The sequence below is a fragment of the Euprymna scolopes genome, chromosome 44, assembly GCF_053919585.1.
Source record: "Euprymna scolopes isolate OS-2025 chromosome 44, ASM5391958v1, whole genome shotgun sequence".
NCBI classification, from domain to species: Eukaryota; Metazoa; Mollusca; class Cephalopoda; order Sepiida; family Sepiolidae; genus Euprymna; species Euprymna scolopes.
This window is the reverse complement of record NC_136525.1, coordinates 1,321,501-1,327,500: the sequence shown is the minus strand read 5'-3', so window position 1 is coordinate 1,327,500 and position 6,000 is coordinate 1,321,501.

The following is a 6,000-nucleotide window of genomic DNA, read 5'->3' as shown; positions in this document are numbered from 1 at the left end:
AATAAACAAATAAAATACATATTTGCTCTGCAATAGTACTGAGCACTATCTTCAGGTTTTTACTAATTACCAATTTGTCCATATATATATATATATATATATATATTGATTGTTGGAGAGCTATTGCTACACATTAGCAAACGTGTTTCAATGACCCCCTAGCAGGGGTACCTCTGTTTCATGCATTGAGCACTCTTTGGAATGACATATTGTGTTGTTGTTATGAGTTACTGAAAAATTCTACCAACAGTATAATAATATATATATATATATGTATATATATATACATATATATATATACATATATATATATATATATATATATATATATATATATATATATGTATATGTATATATATTAAATGAACTTTTTAACAGGAGACCGCGATCGAGATCTTCCCATTTCACGTATCGTTTTATTTTTTTTTGGGGGGTGGGGAGGGCATGTATTGTGTTTATTTATATGTTCATCATCACCATCGTAATAAACATCAAAGAGTCCTGGCGTCCTTAAAACCGCTTTCTTATATAAACGTTTTAACAGAACATCGCGACGGAGGTCGGCCCATTACACATATCGTTTCTGTTGGACTTGTATTGTTTTAATTTATGCATTATTTGTTTTATGTGTTCGTCATAATCATCGTCATAAACACGCTATATATATATATATATATATATATATATATATATATATATATAGCGTGTCCAGACATATATATATATATATATATATATATATATATATATATATATATATATATATATATATATTAAGTAATGTGATTTATAATTTAAAAATTTTCAAAATTTTCAAAATTTAAAAATCAAAATTTAATTAAATTAAAAATCAGTTTCATAAGAAGGAACAACAACAAAGTCAATTATCTGTACGATCGTTTCGGAAATCCGTGCTTTTTATTTGTGGTATACATGAAGTCACGTAGAACAATTATACATTGTTTTTTGGTAAGCTATAACAAACATCTAAATGACTACTTTAAATACAGTTCCTGATTTCAAAAAAAGAAAAACTAAAAGATTCATCTGCCTTACTTTTAATGCTAGGTTTATTTTTGGTGTCTTTTCAATTCAATAGAAATCCTCCTAAATTTGCTGATGAGGAGACCGTGCTTACCAAAAAAACTATGTATAATTGTTCTACGTGACTTAATGTATACCACAAATAAAAAGCACGGATTTCCGAAACGATCGTACAGATAATTGACTTTGTTGTTGTTCCTTCTTATGAAACTGATTTTTAATTTAATTAAATTTTGATTTTTAAATTTTGAAAATTTTTAAAATTTTTAAATTATAAATCACATTACTTAATATTGAATTAGCTCTAGGACATTTAACTATCGAGCTTATTATATATCTCAATTACAACGAGCATTTCCTGTATTTTAATTAAACTAGTAATTTCACTATTACATTAAAATACACTTAGCTCTTTAGACTATTATTCTAATCTCCTTTAAATTATATATATATATATATATATATAACTACTTCATTTATTCACATAAATTTAATATACGAAAGTATAGATTTATGCGTAAACTTAAAGTATTTACTTCAAAAGTGCTCAATACGAAGGTAGAGCTAGTTAGTAATTTATAAAATATCGCCATATATATTTTATAAATTACTATATATATATATATATATATATATATATATATATATATATATATATATATATATATAGCGTGTCCAGGGGTGATGAAAAAAGTCCAATAAAGTGCTCGATCGTAGATGTGAGAGCTGAAGATACAATATTTATTATGACACTATATATACATATTTCAAGGTCGTACCATTGGTTTCGATACACCGAAAACAGTAATAATATACTGCGGAAAATCGGTATAATCTCTTCGGCGACAAAGAAAAACTTTTTTTTTTTTTCTTTGTCGCCGAAGAGATTATACCGATTTTCCACAGTATATTATTACTGTTTTCGGTGTATCGAAACCAATGGTACGACCTTGAAATATGTATATATAGTGTCATGATAAATATTGTATATATATATATATATATATATATATATAACAAAAGATAAGAAACAAACGTTTCATTGAATATTTTGTAATCAGATCAATAAGGCAGAAAAATAAATAATATTTTATATATTTTTCAATTCTGATTTTTTAATTTTATGGTTTTTCACTCATTCTAATGAAAAGCATTTAGCTTCGATATGCCATGTCCTAAAGTGTCTTTTTTTGTTGTTTTTCTTTTCGTTTTTTACCTTCATGCACAGACAGACACATTTCCTTTATATAATATATATATATATATATATATATATATATATATATATATATATATATGACTAATTCATTTAATCACATAAAATTAATATACGAAAATATAATTTCATGCGTAAATTTCCAGTATTTACTTCAACAGTGCTCAATAAATAGGAAGAGCTAGTCAGTAGTAAGTTATAAAATATATATGACTATTAAGCTACACAGCATATTCCGCGTTTCATTCTCGTGAGAATTCGTCAGGCTTGTGCATAAGGCATAAGCCTGACGAATTCTCACTATATATATATATATGCGTGTGTATGTGTGTATATATACATACATATATGTGTGTGTGTATGTGTGTGTGTGTGTGTGTGTGTGTGTGTGTGTGTTTCCCTAATCTGGTTGTATTCGCTACCTTCTTTATTTTAAATAAAAATGATGTTAGTAGGTTTACGTTATGGAAGCCCAAATGCGAGATAAAACATACGTTAGTTTCTGGTAAAAAATGGACAAAAAAAGTACCAAATCTCACGTATGAGTTTCTTTATCGGATCCAACTTTTCTATTTTTGCTTCTCGTTTGGACTGTTTTCTTGAACATAAACCAACTCACTTAAATCAAATATGGCCGGTCTGAAAACACAAAAAAAATTGTTTATACCGTAAATAACCAAGAACCACATATCAGTATACATTTATCTGGCTTAATGTGTTCAGATCATTCTGCCAATCTCAACATATATTTTATATATCGGTCTTTATATATATATATATATATATATATATATATATATATATATATATATATATATATATATATATAAAGACCGATATATATACTATATGCTAGTTGGATATTTCCTCTCTTTGAGGATCTTCCTCTAGCTGAAACAATATGTAAACTCATTCTGGACTCACAGTAATAAATTTCCTATATACTGCTCTGACTACACATTGAGCACTCTAGTCCGGTTTTTTCACCACTGGTAAATAAATATATATATATATATATATATATATATATATATATATATATATATATATACATATATATATATAATTTAAAGGAGATTAGAGCAATAGTCTAAAGAGCTGAGTGTATTTCAATGTAACAGTGAAATTACTAGTTTAATTGAAATACGGGAAAGAGAAAAAGAAAAAGTGTTCGTTGTAATTTAGATATATAATAAGCTCGATAGGTAGATATCCTAAAGCTGATTCAATATTAAGTAATGTGATTGATAATTTAAAATTTGAAAAATCAATTTTCAACTAAATTAAAAATTCGTTTCATAAGAAGGAACAACAACAAAATCAATTATCTGTACGATCGTTTCGGAAAACAATGCTTTTTATTGTGGTAAACATCCAGTTACGAACAATAATTACATATAGTTTTTTAATAAGCAAGGTCTCCTCGTCAGCAAATTTTGAAGGGTTTTTATTAAATTTAAAAGACACCATAAATAACCTAGCATTAAAAGTAAGGCAGATGTATCTGAAAAAAAATTAAAATAAAAGGTCTGGATTTAAAGTTGATAAGAAGTTTAATATAGGTTATAGATAGAAAAGAAAAAGAGTAAATTTAGATTTGAATTTGAATTATAAATTTGCTTTGAGTAAAGTATTAAAAATATATATATGCATATATATGAAAAAATAGACACACATATACATAGATATACAGGTATATACATAAAAAATATAGGTATAAAAATTTACCTTTAATTTTTCGCCTTTTGAAATCAGGAACTATGGTTAAAATACTCATATGTATGTTTGCTATAGTTTTTCACCTCTTTGAATGATGGGGGGCGTCCGTGTAATAAGTTATTTCCGTTAGCGTACTTTTGATTTAAAGACGCCACGGTTTATATTCGAATGTTGTTTATATAATTTCATAATGTAAGGGGGGATAATTAGTCATATTTTCTTTTATTAAGGGCGCAAGGGAGATAATTAGTCTAACTTAATTAGCAATTCAGTCCGGCTTTGCTCGGGCCCTATGACTGTTCATAACTTTATGTGCATATGTATATATGTATTTAAAAGTTTGATTCCTGTCCAGGGTACCTACATCTAAAATTTTAAGTGTTTAGACCCAAAATTGACAGAGGAATTTGGTAGAATCTGGCATGGTAAATTCTTTCGACTTTGACGTCTTGGTAGCCAAATGATGTCTTAATAACCAAATTTTCGCCCTAAAACTGATTTAAAAGTTTCCTGCGTGTCTGAATACCCTTTATGTAAAATTTTAAATGTTTAGACGCGAAATTGGCTGAATATTTTGCTAGAGACCGTTAAAATCTTTTGAACTTTGATCTTTTGACAACCAAAGTTAAACTCATTAAAAGGCACCGTGTCTTAATACACTTTATGTAAAATTTCAAATGTTTAGAGCAAAAATTGGCTGAGTAATTTAGTAGAGACCGAAGAGGTCAATTTTTTAAAAATTTGATCTCAATTATGACCCGTTAACATAGTGATAGAGTAATCAAAGATACAAATTGTTAGACTTTGACTCCTTGACAGTCAAATTTCTGGTCGAAAACTGATTAAAAAGATTTTCCCAAACCACAATACCCTTGTCAAATCTCGACTCTGTAATTTGGTAGGGAAATTTAGACACACACACACACACACACACAATTTCTCTTTTATATATATACTAGCAGTTCAGCCCGGCTTTGCTCGGACCCTATCTACTCTTCATAACTTCATGTGCATATGTATATATTAAAAAGTGAGAATATGTACGGTAATGCCTTTCTATATTGTAGGGTTCTTTCACTACCATAGAAAAAAGTTGGTAGAGACCGCATATGACCAATTTGTTTTTAAATTGACCCCAATTTTGAACCCTTAACATTTGCTGTGTTGGGCTCAAATTATATTAAAATGTTTGACCCATGTCTAAGTAAGGTACATCGAAAATTTCAAATGTTTATACCCAAAATTCGCGGAGGAGTTTGGTAGACTCTGCAAAGGTCGACTTTTTAAACTTTGATCTTTTGGAAGCTAAACTTTCGTCCAAAAACGGATTAAAAAGTTTGCTGCATGTCTGAAAACCCTTTATGTCAAATTTCAAATGCTTAGACCAGAAATTGTCTGAGTAATTTGGAAGAGACTGCAGAAGTCAAGATTTTTTAAACTTTGACCCCTATTATGACCCCCTTAACATTTATTGTTTCGGGCTCAAATCAAGTTACTAAGTTAGATCCATGCCCAAGAAACCTATATCTAAAATTTCAAATGTTTAGACCTGAAATTATCGGAGGAGTTTGGTAGAGTTCTCAAAGGTAAAATCATTAGAACTTTGACCCCTTAACAGCTACATTTCTGGGCGAAAACCGATCACAAAGATTTTCCCAAATCTCAATACCCTGTATATCAAATTTCGAGTCTGTAGACTAAAAATTGACAGAGTTATTGCGTAGGGAAATGTACACACACACAGACACACAGACACACAGACACGTTCGCATTTATAGATATACTAGCATGTCAGCCTGGCGTTGCCCGGGTATTTGGATGTGTCTGTTGAGCAAAAAAAAAAGTGGTAGTGGGAAGGCAGGCCCGAACCCATACCGCGAAGGAGGAAAAGAACGGGGAAAAGCCAGGCGTCTACGCTGTTACGACCACTGCCAAAGCGGAAATGACATTTTTTTAAAATTAAGGCTAGACAATCGAAGTGAGAGGATGATTTCAAAAATATCGGCGAAAAAAGAGACCCC